The sequence below is a fragment of the Petaurus breviceps genome, unplaced genomic scaffold (genome assembly GCF_028583685.1).
Source record: "Petaurus breviceps papuanus isolate PSGF00001 unplaced genomic scaffold, PetGlider_PUasm1.0 164, whole genome shotgun sequence".
In the NCBI taxonomy this organism is placed as follows: Eukaryota; Metazoa; Chordata; class Mammalia; order Diprotodontia; family Petauridae; genus Petaurus; species Petaurus breviceps.
Window position 1 is genome coordinate 3,253,101 of NW_027185735.1, and position 21,471 is coordinate 3,274,571.

Genomic DNA, 21,471 nt, shown 5'->3' on the forward strand with positions numbered 1-21,471 from the left:
ACACACACACACACACACACACACACACACACACACACACACACACAAACTAGCTGTGTAACCTTGGGCAAGTTACTTAACCTCAATTGCCCTGCAAAAAAATAAAAAGAAAAAAATTTGTATTGCCAAAGTCAGCCAAGAAGCCTTCTCCACTTCAGTTCTTAGTCACTAAAGTAGCACTGGCATTTGCTACAGCTTGCTATGTAAACTACAGATGAATAGCATTGGTGAACTAGGACTTGCCTAAAGGACTGGTGTTGGATCCCTCTCCATAAATATGCTGGACAAGTGATAAAGTTGGAAGAAGAGCTGATGACTTAGCTATAGATCATAGCTCAAAATCTGACACTTCTATAGCAGGACATTGAAAATACATTTCTTTTTCCTTTAAAATTAGCCATAAAGCCGGCTTAATTAAAGTACCAGTCCTAATTCCTCATTTTTGCATTCTCCATTCACAAATGATGAAGCAAGACTTAGGATCTGTCATTGTATCTAAACCAGTTTCTGTTATTAAAAACCAGGGAAGTAAAAACTTTAAATAGTAGAAATAAGTTTTGGATTTAACATCTGCCTTCTCAGGCAGCTGTGGAGAAGAGACTAAGCAACACTGAGTTTTCACAGATCTCCTGTAGGAAAAAGTTTCTTAGGCATTATACAGTTCCAGCTACACCTTTCCTGGGATCCCAACAGGTGGAGGAAGCAGTAGCAGCAATAACAGAAACAGCTACCTAAGTGCTGAGAGCCAGATGCTTCTTTGTTGTTTCCTGCTTCTTCTTCTCTCCCTTTTACTCTGCTCCCCTCTTTCCTTCTCTTCTCTCCAGCCCTCTCAAATAACCTTCTGGAACTCCTCTAGCTTCTCCTTCATGTGAGAGATACATTACATACACTTAGGACTCATTCAGTTCCTACACACACCAGGGGTCCTACACAGTGAGATACTGGGGTCTTATTTAGGGGAAGAGCTTCTAGAGAACTGACTTTCAATGCCCCATGCTATAATCATTAAGAAATATATTTTTTAAAATTATAAGTCTATGTGTATTCATGAAAGGCAGTGTATTAAAAGTTTAAAAAAACCTCTCATTTTCTATGATTTTAGAGTGTTGTTTGATTTCTTGTGCATATAAGTTCTGCTGCCTAGCACTCCCTTCACCTGGGCCAAGTTACCAATGATCACCCACTGATGTCCACTGCCTGATAGGCATTGCTAAGAAGCTGCCATTAAAGTTTATGTCAACCCAAGAAATAAGAATCAGCCACATGGAAGCAATCTCATTCAGCAGTTCACTTGTAGCAACCCACAACTATTACATCTGGTTCCATTTCTGCCATCAGCTACAATGGAAGTTTTGAGTATTCTGAAGAGGTGACTCCCCATCATCCTAGTTTTCTGTGGTCAAACAGGCCACTGACAAACAAGCTGCTTCTTTGAAAAGTCAAGTTATCTATTCCTGATAACTGTATTAGAATTTCCAGAACACTGAGGAAGGAAGGAATGGCATTTCAGTGAACACAACAAAGCTATCTCTGGGTCTTCTGGATGAGGAGCAGCACTCTTCATACTGCTTCTCACTTCTAAAGTGCCCTGAGATTCAGAGTTAGATTAGGCAGGCTGAGGGGAGGCCAGGTAGCACAGCAAGTAAGAGCACCGGCTCCAGTGTTGAGAAGACCTGGAGATCGAATCCCGGGCTCAGACACTTAGCACCCACCCAGAAACACCTGGCCGTGTAACCTTGAGCAAGTTACTTAACCCCAATTGCTTAGGGGCGGCCAGGTGGCTCAGCAGGTAAGAGCACCGGTTCCAGTGTTGGGACGACCTGGAGATAGAATCCCAGGCTCAGACACTCAGCATCACACCCAGAAATAACTGGCCGGGTAACCTTAAGCAAGTTACTTACCCCGATTGCTTAAAAGAAAAAAAAAAAAGATTAGGCAGGCTGTTTTAATATAGAAATCCCTGCAGGGTGTGTGTGTGTGCATATGTGGACATGTGTTTAAGGAAAATTAAAAAAACAAAAACAAAAATGATGGAGACAAGAAATTACAATAAATTATTCTTACTCTTCAAGTAACCTGTATTTTTCAGTAGCCTCTGTAACTTTGTTAACTTTATATAAAGAAAATAAATTGTCTCATGTCATAGAGTTTAAACCAAGTCGCAGAAGCCAGGGAAACCAGTGTTGCAAGGACAGATTTACATCAGCAGATATGTTCTAGTATCTGGTCTCTTCAGCTTAAGGGAGATTGCAATTTCCACTAATGTGGAAAGTTAGAAAAGGGCTTTATTTGCTGTGATTCAGTGATCACTCTTTCACTCTGTTATGGGAATGGGAATCTGAAGATCTTCCCTGCCCCTTGGCCCTTTGATAGGCTTAAGTGACTCTGAGAACCTTCCTTGATTTGAAAATATACTCTGCCCCCTAATAGGCTGAATGTGGTCACATGGGGCCTGTGGCGGGAGGCTTGTTTTTCAGGAATGCCCACACCTTGTTACTTTGTGATTGGGCAGTAGGTCAGGAGGGCTGTGATATTCTCTGACCCAGGAGAAGGCCATATATACTCTGATGTGAGGTTTTGCTTTGGGGCTTGCTTTAAGAAGAGTTGTGTGATTTGACCAGATGAGACTCTGGGCAGCCATTGAGCCCCCTGGCTTTGAAAACCCAGATGTTGGTGCTTCCCTCTCTGGTAATTGACTAGATATGGATATAATGGTCAGAGAGCTTGTTTGATGATGTTTCTCTGTCTGTATTTGTAGTCTGCTTGTAACCTCTATTTGTATTCTCTGAAGTTTGGGGTGCTGACCTTTTTTCCCCTGAACTAGGTAAATGACAAATGTTTGATTAAAGCAAGATTGTTAATCCATTTTGAGTTGATTTCCTTTAGAAAAGCAGATCTAGGAACCTGTGCTAGCAGCCATCCTGAGTATGCTAGGGTGTTTACTGCTATACACTCTCCTACCCCCCAAGAAGAGTGTTGGTTAAGAATCATATCTATCTCTTACAATAAGATATTTGTAATCTAGAGGTTCAATGTTCTTTTAGGGATTCAGAATAAAAGTCACTTTCTTTTGAAATTTTTTTTTAAATTTTTCCCAATTACACACAGAGACAATTTTAATATTCATTTAAAAACATTTTGAATTTCACATTTTTCCTTCCTCCCTCACCTCCACCCTCCCTAAAAGGGTAAACAATTTTATATAACTTATATATGTGCAATCATGTGAAAACATATTTCCATATTAGTCATGTGAAAGAAGAAACAAACTAAAAACAAAAAAGAAAAAAATGACAAAAATATAGTGAAAATAGTATGCTTTGATCTGCATTTAGACTGCATCACCTCTTTCTCTGGAGGTGGACAGTGTTTTTCATCATGAGTCCTTTGGAATTGTCTTGGATCATTGTATTGCTGAGAAAAGCTGTCATTCACAGTTGATCGCTGTACAATATTGCTGTTACTTACAAGGTATTTTCCTACTCACTTTATTTTGCAAAAGTCACTTTTCTTGGTGGCTCTAAAAGGATGTCTTAGTAATCTTACTCTCAGATAGCTAAGCCTTCTCACATAAATTGTTGATGGCAAAAAATGACAACTTATTCAATCATATTTATTAGGACAAACAGTGAAAACAGGGATTGGGAAAATTAAACATTTTAATGTGGATGATAGAATACACAAAAGTAAATAGGCTCATCAACTCAGGAGGGAAATAAAATTTCAATTTAACCAAAGACAGAATGATCTTACCAGGTAAATCCAATCTGAGAAGTCTCTGGAGTAGTAGGCACAATGGAGTCAAAGGACATTTGGAGAGTTAGGAAGTTTTTTTCACCACATATCAGAAGCTTTGAGTACTCCTTAGCTACTCAAAAGTTTGTGCCTTCTTTTTTCACTCCAACTTTTTCACACATAAATTCTCCCCAGTCTTTCTCAACTCTCTTTCAGATATAACATACACAGAGTTTTCTCAGTTAATCTTTAGTTATATCTCTTTCTATATATGCTACACACAGAATTCCAGACTGTCACTCAATGTGCCTGGGGTAAGACTTGTCAGATTGCAACAATAAACTCTGAGCAACTTTTTCTTACAAAGCCCATGTGTTTTAATAGAGAGATTGTTAGACTTAGAATCAGAAAGATTTTATTTCAAATCTGACCTTTGTTACAATGGGCAAGTGAGCTAAAACTGTTGAACTTTGGTTTCAGAGATGTGTAATATCATAAATTGGAAGAAGGTTGGATTGGTGGAGGGACTTCTCACACCAAGAAATTCAAAGGTATTTGAAATATAAATGAATAACTCCATATGACTACTTGACATATTTCAAAATATATGTTAAAATCTACCACCCTGTTCTCTGGAAAACAATAAAAAGCACTAGATTTCCCTCCCGAAAAAATTTATTTTTCTTAGAGAAAGAATTAAACTACAAAATGTACTATTTACATTTTCCCTTGTTCCTATTTTATAGGCTTGCAAATATGGAGCCTGACTTAGCTAAGAGTTAATTTTCACACTAAAAATTGTGTTTCATTATATTTTCAATAAAAGTCTGCCATGGGTAGCAGGAAAAAGAAATTTTTATTTGAGGACCTTACATTTCCCAACTATGAACATCTTTACTACCTATCCACTATGCCTGTGTAATTTGTCCCCTATGTAATTTTCTGTCTTCCTTAAAGTGCCCACCAAAATTCCCCTATCTAGAATAGATTCCCTTAAATTCCCCTTAAAATCTTCCTTTTATTAATTTATCCTGCAGAAATCTTCTTTTTCAATGGTTGTTTACATGTTGTCTCTCCAATTAGACTGTGAGTTCCTTAAGAATAAGGAGTATAGGGGAGGGGCAGAGGAAGAGCCAAGATGGCAGCACAGAAGCAGGAAAACTCCATGAGCTCCCCCCTTGAGCACCTCAAATACCTATAAAATATTATTTAAACCAATTGTATAGCTACAGAACCCACAAAGTGACAAAGAGAAACAAATCTCCTGCTGAAAGCAGCCCAGCAGGCTGGCAGGAAGGGTCCATCACAGCACACTTGGAGCTGAGCCCAGAACTATGTGGGCAATTGCTTTGGGCCCTAAGGCAGCCCCTACCAGCAGTGGCTAGAGCAAATTTTTGGAGGATGAATTACCAGCAGCTGTGGCAGTTTCCAGAAATACCAACCCATAAATGCCAAAGACAAAGTAAAATATCAGTGTAGAACTCTGCTGGAACTGTGGGGGATGGAGGCACAGTCCATATTCTGACCCTGGAGTAAGGAACAGCAGAGACATGGCAGTCATGCCACTGCCTCCAAGTGGCTGCTTCAGAGCTCTTGGCCTGCAGATTGTAGGTGTGCCAAGCAACCATTCAGAGGGTAATTGCTCTTGATTTAACCTGCCTAGATCTGGATCTCAGTCTTGAGTGGTGGTCCTGAGGTATGTGACCAGTAAGCCAGAGCTTGTGGGGGCTATAGAAACAGCACCCTCCTAATAGCACCAGCAGCTGTGAAAACCCCAGCAATTTGGGACAAAACTCTCCCCTCTTGAAGCAGAGTTATACTGTGGCAAAGAACTCAAAACTCAAGTAATTGAGTGGCAACATGAGCAAGCAAAGGAAGCAAAGCAAGCACATCAATCAAACCTTAGATTCCTTTTTAGGGGACAAAAAGGATAAAAGCATGGAATGGGAGGAAGATAATGAAGTCAGAACTCCTGCACCAAAAACTTCCAAGAAAAATATGAATTGGTTACAGACCATGGAGAAGCTCAAGAAGGATTTTGAAAATCAAGTAAGAGAAGTGGAGGAAAAATTGGGAAGAAAAATGAGAATGATGAAAGAAAATAATGAAAAGCAAGTCAGCAACCTGACAGAAGAAAATAACACCTTAAAAAATAAATTAACTCAAATGGCAAAGGAGAACCAAAAAGCCAGTGTGAAGAAGAATGCTTTAAAAAGCCAAATTTGCCAGATGGGAAAAGAATTTCAAAAGCTCACTGAAGAGAACAATTCGTTTAGAATTAGATTGGATCAAATGGAAGCTAATGACATTGAGAGAAATAAAGATACTATTAAATAGATCCAAACAAATGAAAAACAATAGAAGGCAATGTGAAATATCTTGTTGGGAAAACCACTGACCTGGAAAAATAGATCCAGGAGAGATAATTTAAAATTATTGGACTACCTGAAAGCCATGATAAAAAAATATCCTTCAAGAAATTCTCAAGGAAAATTGCCTAATATTCTAGAACCAGAGGGCAAAATAGAAAGTAAAAGAATTCACCAATCACTTCTTGAAAAAGACCCAAAAAAGAAAACTCCTACAAATATTATAGCCAGGTTCCGGAGTTCCCAGATCAAGGAGAAAATATTACAAGCAGCCAAGAAGAAACAATTCAAATATTGTAGAAACACAATGAGGATAACACAGGACCTAGCAGCTTCTACATTAAGGGACTGGAGGACTTGGAATATGATATTCCTGAGGTCAAAGAAGCTAGGATTAAAACCAGGAATCACTTACCCAGCAAAACTGAGTATAATGTTTCAGGGGAAAATATGATCAATCAATGAAACAGAGGACTTTCAAGCACTCTTGATGAAAAAAACAGAGTTGAATAGAAAATTTGACATTCAAATACAAGAAGCATGAGAAGGTAAACAGAGAAAAGAAATCATAAGGAACTTATCAAAGTTGAACTATTTACATGCCTAGATGGAAAAATGATAATTGCAACTTATGAAACTTTTCTCAGTATGAGGATAGTTGAAAGATATATATGTGTGTATGTATTCATGCAAATATATGTCTATATAGGAGGGCATATGTGCATATGAATACATATGTGACTGTGTGTATATATGTGTACATGTATACATAGACAGAGGACACAGGATCAATTGAATAGGAAGGGATAATATTTAAAAGGTGAAATTGAGAGGTGAGAGAGGAATATAATGAGAAGAGATGGGAAGAGAGAATGGTGTAAATTATCTCATATGGAAGAAGCAAGTGATAACTATTACAATGGAGAGGAAGAAGAAGAAGGCAAAAGGGAATGGGTCAACCTTACTCTCATTGAATTTGGCTTAGGGAGGGAATGACATACACACTAAATTGAGTATCTTGCCCTACAGAAGAGTAGGGGGAAAGGGGATGAGAGGGGTGATTATGGAGGGGAGGGCACAGTGAGGGGGGAGGAAGTTAGAAGCACACACTTTTGAGAAGGGACAGGGTCAAAGTAGAGAATAGAACAAGTGGGGGTGGGATAGGATGGAGGGAAACATAGTCAGTCTTCCACAATATATCTGCTATAGAAATGTTTTATATAACTACACATACACAACCTATATTGAATTGCTTATCTTCCCAGTAAGGGTGGTTGATGAGGGAGGAAGGGAACAACTCTGGAATTCAAAGTTTCAGAATCAGATGCTTTAAAAAAATCATCATTATTATTACATGCAACTGGGACATAAGATACACAGGCACTAGGATATGGAGATCCATTTTGCCCTACAAGAAAGTCAGAGGGGGTAAGGGGAAGGATATAGGAGAGAGCAGATTGGGGGTGGGGGTATATAGTGGAATGACTGTTTTGGGCTAGTGGGTAGGGGAAATACAGGGAGAAAATTTGTAACTCAAAATCTTGTGAAAGTAAATTATATAAACTAAAAATAAACATAAAATTTAATCTAAAAAAAGAATAAAGACTATCTTTTGCCTTTTTTTTATCCCCATAACTTAACCAGTTTAGCCTGGCATTGGGTGCTTAATAAATATTTATTAACTGAATGCCCAACTCAATACAAGACTACATTTTTTAAAAGTTGTGACCATTTTCATGTACTGATTTCACAAAAAAATATTTCATGGAGACAAATCAAGAAAAAAATTACTCCTCTAAACCTTCTCTTATCTCAAATGCATTAAAGTAAATTACCAAGATTCTAAGTATTTGCTAAAGTGATACACATCAAGTGGTGTAGCATCCAAATTCTTAAAGGACAAGTTAAATAAATTAAATGAAAAAAATAGACAGCAAAGCTATCATAGTGGGGAACCTCAACTTCTATCTCTCAGAACTACACAAATCTAACCACAAAATAAATAAGAGAGAAGTTAAAGAGATGAATAGCATTTTAGAAAAGTTAGATATGTTTGACCTCTAGAGAAAATTGAATGGGGATAGAAAGTAATGTACCTTTTTCTCAGTAATATATGGCAACTACACAAAAAAATGATCCTTTGTTAGGGCACAAAACCTTCACAATCCGATGCAGAAAGGCAGAAATGTTAAATGCACCTTATCCAGATCATGATGCAAGAAAAATAAAATGCCATAGAAAGATAGACTAAGATTAACTGGAAACTAAATAATCTAATCCTAAAGAATGAGTGGGTCAAACAACAAATTATAGAAACAACGAATAACTTCATTAAAGAGAATGACAATAATGAGACAACATACCAAAACTTATGGGATGCAGCCAAAGCATTTCTTAGGAAAAAATTTATATCTTTAAATGTTTATATGAATAAAATAGAGGAAGAAGAAATCAATGAATTGGGGATGCAACTGAAAAAGATAGAAAAAGAATAAATAAAATCACCAATTAAATACTAAATTAGAAATTATGAAAACCAAAGGAAAGATTTGAAAATTGAAAATAAGAAAGCTATTGAACTAATAAATTTTTTTTTTGTTTTATGGGAAAAAAAACAATAAAACATAAACCTTTGGTTGATTTGATTAAAACAAAGAAAGAAGAAAACTAAATTACCAGTACCAAAAATGAAAAGGGTAAATTCACAACCAATGAAAAGGAAATTAAAACAATAATTAGAAGCTATTTTGCCCAAGTATTATTCCAGTAAATCTGACAATCTAAGTGCAAAGGATAAATATTTAAAATATATATTGACAAGATTAACAGAAGAGGAAATAAAATACTTAAATAATGACATTTTAGAAAAAGAAATTGAACAAGCTATCAATTAACTCCCTCAGAAAAAATCTCCAGGGTCAGATGGATTTACAAGTGAATTCTACCAAACATTTAAAGAAAAATTAATTCCAATACTATACAAGCTTTTTGGAAAAATAGGAGAAAGAGTCCTGCCAAATTGTTTTTATGATACAAATGTGGGGTTGATACCTAAACTGGGAAGAGCCAAAGCAAAGAAAGAAAATTATAGACCAATTTCCCTAATGAAGATGGATGCAAAAAAATAAATAAATAAAATATTAGCAAAGACAATACAACAACTTATCAGGAGGATAATGACCAGGTGGTATTTATACCAGGAATGCAGGATTGGTTCAATATTAGGAAAAATATTAGCATAATTGAGCATATCATAACAAAATGAACAGAAATCATATGATTATCACAATCAATGCAGAAAAAGTAGAGGATTCTGGGAAGATGGTGGAGTAGGTCAGAAAATTCCAAACTCTCAAGATTTTCCTCCACAAAAGAGATAAAAAAAGTGTCCCAGGGTAAACAAAGAGCAGGTAAAAATAAATAAGAATAAGGGTAGAACAGGGGTCCTTCTGAGGCAATTGGAAATTTGAAAATAAACAAAAAGAAAAAAAACAGGACAAGGTTCAGTCACTGTGAAGAGTAAACACCTCCAGACTAGGGTCTGCTTTAACAGCAAGTAGCAAGCCCTGGGGTTAGGGAGGTTGAAAGGTTGCCTCAGTCACAGCCAAATGAACTTTTGATGAGGTATGGGCTCTGGGAACCCCCTCAAGCTCTCCTTGAGTCCTTGAGGTACAGGCTCTTGAACTCTGACTAAATCATCTTATTTGATGAGGTGTTTGTATGAGGTAATAAGCCTTAGGTTGAGCCTAAGCCTCTGTTACTAGACTTCCCACCCTTGAGTGATCCATCCTTGAACTGGCCTAGCCCACCATTGTTTGTGGTCTCCAGGTGGCCTCCAGTGACTTCCCACCCTTAATCACTCATTGACCTCATTAACTCTTCCTGAAGACCCTCCCCAAACTCCTCCTCTAGACCACCCCTATATTCCTCCCACAACTTTCTGTATATAAGACCCCATCTTGTCTTCATGTTTGTGAGAGCTCCATAGAATAGGGAGAGCATCATAAATTAGTGATAGCACCATAGAATAGTGAGAGTGTCATGGAATGCCATGTGGGTGAGAGCACCATAAAATAGTGAGAGTGCCATAGAATAGTGAGAGCACCATAGAATGACCTAGCAAAGACTTACTCTGTGTCTAATGTAAGTGAACTTTTAATAAACTTTACTTTTCTTTGGCTGAGAGAAGACTTGAGTCGAATTCATTCAGCAGGACCTGGCATGTTGGTATTTTGGGGTCTTCAGGGAAACCCTAACCCTCTTTATTGGTAACCTCTTCATTTTAACCATTCTGCTAACCCCCAACATCAAACCCCTCCATTGGACAGTGAGGGGAATTGGGTGTCTGAGCCAGGGAAGATCAAGGGAACTTCTGCTGACAAGGAATGCCAGCCCCAGCTTTGTTGTAGAGAGACCAGCATGGTGGTGAGAAGGAACCAGCATAAGCCTGGTGAATACAGAAGAAAGGGAGCAGGAGACTACTGACTGTGGGCACTTATAGGAAGCTGGAGATTTGGTTTTGATTTCAAGCTAGAGGGGAGAACTAAAGATCTGAGGCAAGAGGAACCATCCTTCATATAATCACCTCATGACTCAAGGTGATTACAAAAATTAAGTTACCACAGCCAAAATACACAGGCAGAGGAGAAAGAACTCAATCATAGAAAATTATTATGGGAATAGAGAAGACTTGGGTTCATCTTCAGAGGAGGATATTGAAACAAAGAAACTCTCTTCTACTCCAAAAAGTAATATCAAATGGTCATCTGCCCAAAGAGAATTTATAGAAGAAATTAAAAAGAATTTTAAAAATCAAATTAGAGAGCCTAAGGAAAAACAAAAATAAATAAATGTATGAATGGATAAACAAACAAATAAAAACAAGCCAGGAAAAACAATAAAATTATGAAAAGAAAGTCAACCAATTAGAAAAGGAGATCCAGAATCTTAAGGAAGAAAACAACACCTTGATTAGAATTGTGTGAGTAAATTGTGCTAGTAAAGTTATAAGAAACCAAGAAATAATAAAACAAAATGGAAAGAAGGAAAAAATAGAAAAGAAAGTGAAACATCTTATAAGAAAAACAACTGATCTGGAGAACAGATGAAGAAAAGAAAATATAAGAATAATTGGACTACCTGAAAGCTATGACCAAAAAAAAAAAAAAGAATCTTGATACTAAAATACAAGAAATAATTAAAGAAAATTGTCCTGAAGCATTAGAACAGGAAGGGAAAGTAGAAATAGAAATAATTCATCAATCACCACTTGAAATAAATCCTATGAGGAAAATTCATAGTAACATTATAGTTAAATTCAGAAACCACCAGCTCAAGGATTAAATATTAAGAGTTACAAGAAAAAACATTTAAATATGGTGGTGCCACAACTAGAATCACACAAGATCTAGGAGCAACAACAATAAAGGACTGCAGATCTTAGAACACTATATATCAAGGAGCAAAAGAAGTGGGTTTCTGACCAAAAATATCATACCCAACAAAGTTCAGCACAATTCTGAAAGGAAAAAATTTGGATATTTGATCAACTGTTAGACTTTCAGGACTTTGCAAAAAAAAAAAAAAACCTGAATTTAAGAGAATATTTTACATACAAGAGCCAAGAGAAACATAAAGTACATAACAAAGACCAATTAAAACCAGCTTAATTATGTATATAAAATGCAAAAATGTATGTCTAAGAATGTCATTAGTGAAAGGGCAGTTCATAAGAAATATTGGGGTAGACTTAAGTATGACAATGACTTTAAAAAGTAAAACCAGGGGCAGCTAGGTGGTACAGTGAATAGAGCACCAGTCTTGAAGTCAGGAGGACCTGAGTTCAAATCTGACCTCAGACATTTAATACATACCAGCCATGTCACCTTGGGCAAGTCACTAAGCCCCAAATGCCCTGCCTTTCCCCCTCCAATGAAAAGCAACCCCCCTAAAAAACACACACAAAAAAGTAAAACCATCTAGGAATAGCTAAAAAGATTAATTATCAAATGAGGCTTGATGAAATAACAAATGAGGCTTGGGAGGATGAAACTACACAGAAGAATTAGATGGGGAGAGTGGGTGGTTCTGGTAACCTACTTCCATGGGGAATGAGTTCAAGAGGGAATAATACATATATAACAAGAAGAGTATAAAAGTCTTCTAAATTCAGAAGAAATAAAATGCTAAGGGGATAGGGAGCAGGGAGAGGATCAAGGAGGGGTTCCTAAAGGGGAGGGTGAGGGAATAACTCAAATATGGTTATAGGAAGTTATTTAGATTTATGGGCATGGAAGAATAGGAGAATGATCCTTGGGGGGAAGGGTAGTAGGCTTAGTAACAGGAAGGCTGGCAAGGTAACAGGTAGAGGTAAAGAAAAGGAGTCAAGGTGGACAGAAAATAAGAAATGCAAACAAATATAAAAAGAAAGATTAGGAGTAGAATTTGTTAGGGAAAGTGTATGTGCATATATGTATGTATATATGTATGAATGTGTATATATGTATATTGTATGTATATATCTATATATAAATTTATATGCATTTAATTTTAGCCTTGGGAGGAGGAAGAAGGGGGGAAAAGAATAAAATGAAAAGTTCACAACAGAGAACAGCAGAAACAAGAAAGCAAAGAAGCTCACAATATACAGGCTTTCATGATAACAGAAATTTCTTGTTATATGTCTTGAATCCTCTCTTATCTTCTGCTGTGCATATGACATGCTTTTTTTCTTAATTTGAATTGAAGTTTCAATATTTCAATTCATGGTATGTTTTCTTTCTTTTCTCTATTGTGTATTTGAGTTTTGGTGTTTGCATTGAAAACTAAAAAAAATTTTTAAATAGATGTAGAAAAAGTTTGTGACAGAATACATATAGCCTTTCCTGTTAAAAACACTAGAGAACACAGGAATACATGGAGTCTTCCTTAAAATGGTAAGTGGCATCTATCTAAAATTGTCAGTAAGCATTATATGTAGTGGGGATAATCTAGAAGCATTTCCAAGAAGATCAGGTGTGAAACAAGAATGTCCATTATCACCACTGTTATCCAATATTGTACTAGAAATGCTAGCTTTAGCAAGGAGAGAAGAAAAAGAAATTGAAGGAATTAAAGTAGGCAATGAGGAAACAAAGCTATCATTCTATGCAGATGATATGATGGTAGACTTAGAGAATCCTAGAGAATTAAATAAAAAAGGACCTGAAGTAACAAATTTTGCAAAGTTGTAGGATATAAAATAAGCCCACCTAAATCATTGACATTTCTATATATTACTTACAAAGTCCAGCAGCAAGAAATAGAAGAAAAAAATTGATTTAAAATAACTTAAGACAATGTAAAATATTTAGGAGTCTACCTGCCAAGACAAACCCTGGAACTATATGAACACAATTACAAAACACTGTTCACACAAATAAATCATATCTAAACAATTGGAAAAATAACAGTTGCTCATAAAAATGACAATTCTGGGAAAAATGGAAAACAGTATAACAACAGCTAGGTATTGAACAACATCTTACACCATACACCAAGATAAGGTTAAAATGGGTAAATGATTTAGATATAGAAAGTGATACCATTAGCAAATTAGGAGAGCAAGGAATAGTTTACCTGTCAAATCTATGAAGAAGGGAAAAATTGAAGACCAAACAAGAAACAGAGAACGTTATGAAATGCAAAATGGATAATGTTGATCATCTTAAAATAAAAAGGTTTTGTACAAGTAAAGTCAATGCAACCAAGACTAGAAGGAAAGCAGAAAGCTGGGAAACATTTTGTATAACCAGTGTCTCTGGTAAAGGCCTCATTTCTCAAATATATAGGAAAATGATTTAAATTTATATTTACAAGTCATTCCCCAAGTGATAAATAGTAAAAGCATATGAACAGGCAGTTTTCAGATGAAGAAGTTAAAATGCTCAAAATTACTATTGATTAGAGAAATGCAGATTAAAGGAACTCTGCGGTACTACCTCACACCTAACAGATTGGCTAATATGAAAAAAAAAGGAAAATGATAAAAGTTGGTGATGTGGGAAAAAAGGAACACTAATGCATTGCTGGTGGAGTTGTGAACTGATACAACCTTTCTGGAGAGCAATTTGGACTACATTCAAAGGGCTATCAAACTGTGCATACCTTTTGATCCAGCAATACCACTATTTCCATATCCCAAAGAGATAATAGAAAGGGAAAAGGACCCACATATACAAAAATATTGATAGCCACTCTTTTTGTGGTGGCAAAGAACTGGAAATGGAAGGGATGCTAAACAATTGGGGAATGACTGAACAAGTTGTTGTTTATGTATGTAATGAAATACTATTGTGCAATAAGGAATGATGAGTGGTAAGATTTCAGAAGAAACTAGAAAGACTTACATGAACTGATGATGAGTGAAGTGAGCAGAACCAGAACATTGTACACAGTAATAACAACATGGTTGTGATGACCAGCTTTGATAAACTTAGCTCTTCTCATCAATACAATGATCTAAGATAATTCTAAAACCCTCATGGTGGAAAATGCGATCCACATTCCAGAGAAAGAACTATGGAGTATGAATGCAGAGTGAAGCATGCTATTTTTTTTTTCTTTCTCATGGTTTTTTCCTATTGTCCTGATTCTCCTTTCATAGAAAGAATAATATAGAAATATGTTTAATATTATTGTACATGTACAGTCGATGTCAGATTGCTTGCTATCTTAGGGAGGGGATAGTGAAGGGAGGGATGGAGAAAAAAAATTGCAATTCAAAATCTTATAAAAGTGAAAGCTGAAAATTTTAAAAACCAAAAATAAAAAATATGTAGCTTAGACATCAGTCTATAAAGAGAGCAGCTCAATTCAGTTGAAAGAGTGGTATAATGTTATAGTGTGTGTTTCTACAACAGTTTCACTATTCTGGTGAACAGAAGTGACCAGATAGTGACCCAGAAATTGGTATCTTTTGAAACCTAATTGGTTGGTGAACCAGAGGAAAAGACAGGTTTTTTTCACTCTTCCATTTTCCCTCTTATATCTTTATTGTTTTTAAATGCTTTATTAATTTCTGATTTACATAATTTGTTTCAGCCAGATTTTGAGTTACAAATTTTCTCCCCGTTTTTCTGCTACCCACCAGCCCAAAATAGCAGTCCCACAGGATATCCCCTCCTCCAATCTGCTCTCTCCCATATTTTCTCCCATATGCCTTTCGACTTTTCCAGTGGATCTCTATGCCTCAGTGCCTGTATATCTTATTTACCAATTACATGTAAGATGGTATTGGTAATAGTATACACACACACACACACACACACACACACACATATATATATATATACACACACGCATATATATTTGAATATTTGCTTTTAAAACTTTCAATTCCAGATTCATTCCCTTCCTTCCTTGTCACCCACCCTTACTGGGAAGACAAGCAGTTCAGTATAGGTTGTACATGTGTGGCTAATGAAAAACAATAACATAGTAGATACATTGTAAAAGACTGACTATATTTCCCTCCCTCCTATCCCAACTCTCACTTGTTCTATTCTCTACTTTGATCCCATCCCTTTTCAAAAGTGTGCTTCCAACTTCCTTCCCCCAAGCCTGCCCTCCCTTCCATCATCCCCTCTCTCGTGCCCTTCCCCCCCCCCTACTCTCCTGGAGGGTGAGATACTTTATTTAGTGTGTATTTCATTCCCTCCTCAAGCCAAATTCAATGGGAATAAGGTTGACCCATTCCCTTTTGCTTTCCTATTCTTCCTCTCCACTGTAACAATTTTCCCTTGCCTCTTCTGTATGATATAGTTTACCCCTATCTGTCTCTCCCCATCTCCTCTCACCTCTTAATTTCACCTGTTGAGGTGGTCCTATGCCCTCTATGTATACCTGTAAACATATATACACACATTCACATATGTATTCATATGCCCATATACACTCATATATAGACATATATATATATATATATACACATATATATATATATGTCTAATCCCTTCAACTACTGAGAAAAGTTTCATCAGTTACAATTATTGTTTTTCCATGTAGGAATGTTAACAGTTCAACTTTGATAAGTTCCTTATGATTTCTTTTCCCTGTTTACCTTCTCATGCTTCCCTTGCTTCTTGTATCTGAATGTCAAATTTTCTATTCAACTCTGGTTTTTTCAGCAAGAATGCTTGAAAGTCCTCTATTCCACGGAATGACCATATTTTCCCCTGAAACATGATACTCAGTTTTGCTGGGTAGGTGACCCTTGGTTTAATCCCAGCTCCTTTGGCCTCCAGAATATCATATTCCAAGCCCTTTGATCCCTCAGTGTAGAAGCTGCCAGATCCTGGGTTATCCTGATTGTGTTTCCAGAATATTCAAATTGTTTCATCCTGGCTCCTTGTAATATTCTCTCCTTAATCTGGGAATTCTGGAACCTGGCTATAATATTCTTAGGAGTTTTCTTTTGGGGATCTTTTTCAGGAGGTGATCCACAGTGGATTCTTTCAACCTCTATTTTGCCCTCTGATACTAAAACATCAGAGCAGTTTTCTTTGAGAACTTCCTGGAGGATGATTCCTAGGTTCTTACTTTGGTCATGGCTTTCAGGTAGTCCAGTAATTTTTAAATTATCTCTCCTAGATCTATTTTCCAGGTCAGTGGTTTTTCCCATGAGATATTTCACACTGCCTTCTATTCTTTCATTTGTTTGGATCTGTTTAACAGCATCTTGATTTCTCATAAAGTCATTTAGCTTCCATTTGCTCCAATCTAATTCTGAAGCAATGATTCTCCTCAGTGAGCTTTTGAGATTCTTTTTCCATCTGGCAAATTCAGCTTTTTGAGGCATTCTTCTCCTCATTGCCTTTTGAGCCTCCTTTGCCATTTGAGTCAGTCTGTTTTTTAAGGTATTATTTTCCTCAGTCAGGCTGTTGACTCTCATTTCATAATTTTCTTGCATTGTTCTCATTTCTCTTCCCAATTTTTCCTTCACTTCTCTTATCTGCTTCTTAAGGTCCTCTATGGCCTGTAACCAGCTCGTATTTTCCTTTGAAGTTTTTGGTGCAGGAGTTCTGACTTCATTGTTTTCCTCCTGTTCCATGCTTTGCTCCTTTTTTATCCACAAAATAGGAGTGTAATGTTGGAATCTTCTGTCTGCTTTGTTTCCTTTGCCTGCTCATTTTGCCACTCAATTACTTGACTTTTGGGCTTTTTGCTACAGTAGGACTCTGCCACCAGACAGGGGAGTTTTTGTCCCAAATGCTGGGGTTTTCTCAGCTGCTGGAGGTATTAGATGGGTACCCTCTCTGAGGTCTCCACATGCTCTGGCAAGCTGGACACACAGACCAGGACCTCCACCCTAGACTGCAATCCAGATCCAAGAATGTTAAAGCAAGAGCGATTACCCCTCAGACTGGTGCTTGGTCCCCCTACACTCTGCAGGCCAGGAGCTGAAGCTGCCACGTGGCACTGGCTGGCTGTGCCGGCATCTCAGCAGTTTCTCACCCTGGGGGGAAAAGCCAAGCACTTCCACTTACTGGTCCCAAATTCCGGACTGCACTGACCTCTCACTTTGTCCTTTTCATCTATGTGTTGATAAATCTGTAAATGGCCACAGCTGCTGCTGATCTGGAATCCCTCTGGCCAGCGGCTGGTCACACCTGCCCTGGGGCTAAAGCCTTGTTGTGGGACTGAGCTTGGCTCCCAGAGCACTGCGCTGGATTCCTGCTGGCCTGCTGGGTTGTCCTCAGTGGGAGTTTAGCTTCTCTGTGTCATTTTGTGGGTTCTGCAGCTCCAAAGTTTGTTTAGAGTCCCCTTTTTACATGGATTGGGGAAGGTGGAAGCCGGAGCTGCAGGAAGGTTGTGCTTCTACTCTGCCATCTTGGCTCCGCCCCCTCTTATATTGTTAGTTAAAGTTTACATCTGGAACTGGGTTTTGGACTGCCCTCCATTCCCCTTCCCCCTCTGCAGGCTTACACACACACACACACACACACACACACACACACACACACACACACACACACACAAATATTGCTCTCTTTTTTTCTTTTATAAGAGCTCTGACATTTGGAGGAAATTCACAAGATGGTTGGGTAAATGCTCTTGGTGGACTATACCCCTCCCCATTTTCTTCTACATTCAATAAATAGATGTTTATTGTTAATAAGTATAATCAATTGAATGGATTATTCTACAAATATTAGGATGACTCTTATTGAGAGAGGAACAAAGAGAAGTGGGGTAGGAATAAATCATAGATTTTATATTTTTGAATGATATTTTATTCTATCCCAAGATGCTCTGTGTGTGTGTTTTGTGTGTGTGTGAATATGTGTGTGTGTGTGTGTGTGTGTGTGTGTGTGTGAACCTGAAGGAAAAAAGGAATCTGTGCTTTAATATGCTCTTCCTTTCTTGGCGACCAGTAGGGATATTGTAGAGACACTGCAGTATTTTAGGAAGAATATTCCAAGAAGGTGCCAGAGTAGTTTGATTAGCACCATTTACCTCATGACTTGAGGGTCACCAAATCACCTTCCCTCTTTGGGTTAACACCACACTGCCTTCCTAAGGAAGGAGGCAGCAGAAAAACCTGTGTGAGCTGCTACTGCTACTTCAGAATCTCAAGTTTCAACAGTGGTAATCTTCAAGTGTCATATATAATCTCCACCTATGTTATTATGCATCAGGAGATCTTGGTTATCTATCATGGTGTGGTCAAAAAGTACAGTCTTGGAGCCAGAAGACCAGGGTTCACATCCATTATACTTCCTGTTTCTGTGAGAGAAGATTGTAGGGAGAGAGAAGGAATTGTGCTAAATAAGAAAGAAAAGAAAATTACTATATAGGGAGGTTGGGAGATGGTTATGGCTGCAGAGAGTTGAGTTGCTGAGATTAAATAAAAGAAGTAGAATGGGGTTGTTCAGTTATTAAGATCTGACAATTAGCTGTAAAAGTTTTAACCAAGTACTTGTATTTGAGTTATAAATATTTATTTTTAATAGAACCTTAGAATTTTATTTTTTTAATTATTTATTTACTTTTGGTTTACAGCATTCAGTTCCACAGTCCCTTGAGTTTCAAATTTTCCCCTCCCTCTCCTTGCCCCCATGGAGGCATTCAATCAAATATAGGATCTACAAATACCTTCACATTAAACATTAGTCACGTTGTAAAGAAGGATTATAACCAATGGAGTGAACAATGAGAAAGAAGAAACAAAGCAAAAAAATAAAAAGAGAAAGAGAGAGAACAAGAAGTTTGCATCAATCTGCATTCAGACTCTGTATTTTTTCTCTCTGGTTGTGGTTATCCCTTTCCATCATGAATCTTTTGGAGTTGTCTTATAAACTTGCATTGGTGAGAGGAGCTCAATCTATCAAAGTTATTCGTCACACATATGATATGTCTGTAATTGTGTACAAAGTTCTCCTGGTTCTGCTATCCTCACTCAGCATCAGTTTATTTAAATCTCTCCAGGTTATTATGAAGTCCATATGCTCCTCATTTCTTATAACACAAGACCATGCCATTACATTGATATAGCACAACTTGATTAGCCATTCCCCAACTGATGGGCATCCTCTTGATTTCCGATTCTTTGCCACCACAAATAGAGCAGATATAAATATTCTTTGTACAAATGGGTCCTTTTTCCACTTCTATGATCTCTTTGTGATTCAGTCCTAGAAGTGGTATTGCTATGTCAAAGGGTATGCACTCATTTATAGCCCTTTGGCATAGTTCCAGATTGCTCTCCAGAATGGTTGAATCAGTTCGCAACTCCACCAATAATGCATTAGTGTTCCAATTTTTCCACATCCCCTCCAACATTTATCATTTTCCTGTTTTGTCATCTTAGCTAATCTGAGCAGTGAGGTGTGGTACCTCAGAATTGTTTTTTATTTGTATTTCTCTAATCAATAGGATTTAGAGCATTTTTTCATATGCTTATAGATATCTTCAATTTCTTCTTCTGAAAACTGCCTGTCCATATCCTTTGGCCATTTATCAATTGGGGAATGAATTGTATTCTTATAGATTTGACTCAGTTCTCTGTATATTTTAGAAATGAGGCTTTTATCAGAGACACTGGTTGTAAAAATTCTTTCTCAATTTTCTACTTCCCTCTTAATCTTGGTTACGTTGACTTTATTTGTACAGAAAAATTTCAGTTTAATGTAATCAAAATTATCCATTCTGAATTTCATAATGCTCTCTAACCCTTGTTTGGTCATAAAATCTTCCCTTCTTCATAAATCTGACAAATAAATGATTCCTTGATCTCCCAGATTGCTTACAGTATCAGCCTTTATACCTATATCATGTACCCATTTAGTTTTGATTTTGGTATACAGTATGAGATACTGGTCTACACCCAAGTTTCTGCCATACTGCTTTCCAGTTTTCCCAGTAGTTTTCGTCAAATAGTGAGTTCTTATGCCCAAACCTGGGGTCTTTAGGTTTATCAAACAGCAGATTACTATAGTCATTGACTACTGTGTCTCGTGCACCTAATATATTCCACTGATCCACTACTCAATTCCTCAGCCAGTACCAAGTAGTTTTGATGCCTGCTGCTTTATAATACAGTTTAAAATCTGGTATGGGTAGGCCACCTTTCCTTGTATCTCTTTTCATTAATTCACTTGATATTCTGGACATTTTGTTATTCCAGATAAATTTTGTTACTATTTTTTCTAGCTCTATAAAATCATTTTTGGTAGATTGATTGGTATGGCACTAAATATGTAAATTAATTTAGGTAAAATTGCCATTTTTATTATATTAGATCAACCTAGCCCTGACCAATTGATGTTTTTCCAATTATTTAGATCTGATATTATTTGTGTGAAAAGTAATTGTAATTTAAATAGGTCCTAGGTTTGTTTTGGCAGGCAGATTCCCAAATATTTTGTAATGTCTACAGTAACTTTAAATGGAATTTCTCTTTCTATCTCTTGCTGTTGGATTTAATTAAAAATATATAGGAATGTCAAGGATTTTTGTGGGTATTTTATATCCTGCAACTTTGCAAAATTTATTTATTATCTCAAGTAGTTTTTTTTAACTTGATTCTCTAGGACTCTCTAAGTATATCATCATATCATCTGCAAACAGTGATAGCTTAGTCTCTTCTTTGCCTAATTTGATTCCTTCAATTTGTTTTTCTTTTCTTATTGCTGCTACTAACATTTCTAGTACCAAATTGAATAAGAGGAGTGAGAGTAGACATCCTTGTTTCACTCCCGATGTCACTGGAAATGCTTCTAGCTTATACCCTTTATATACAATACTTGCTGGTGGTTTTAGATAGATACTACTTATTATTTTAGATAGATGCTATTTATTATTTTAAGGAAGATTCCATTTATTCCTA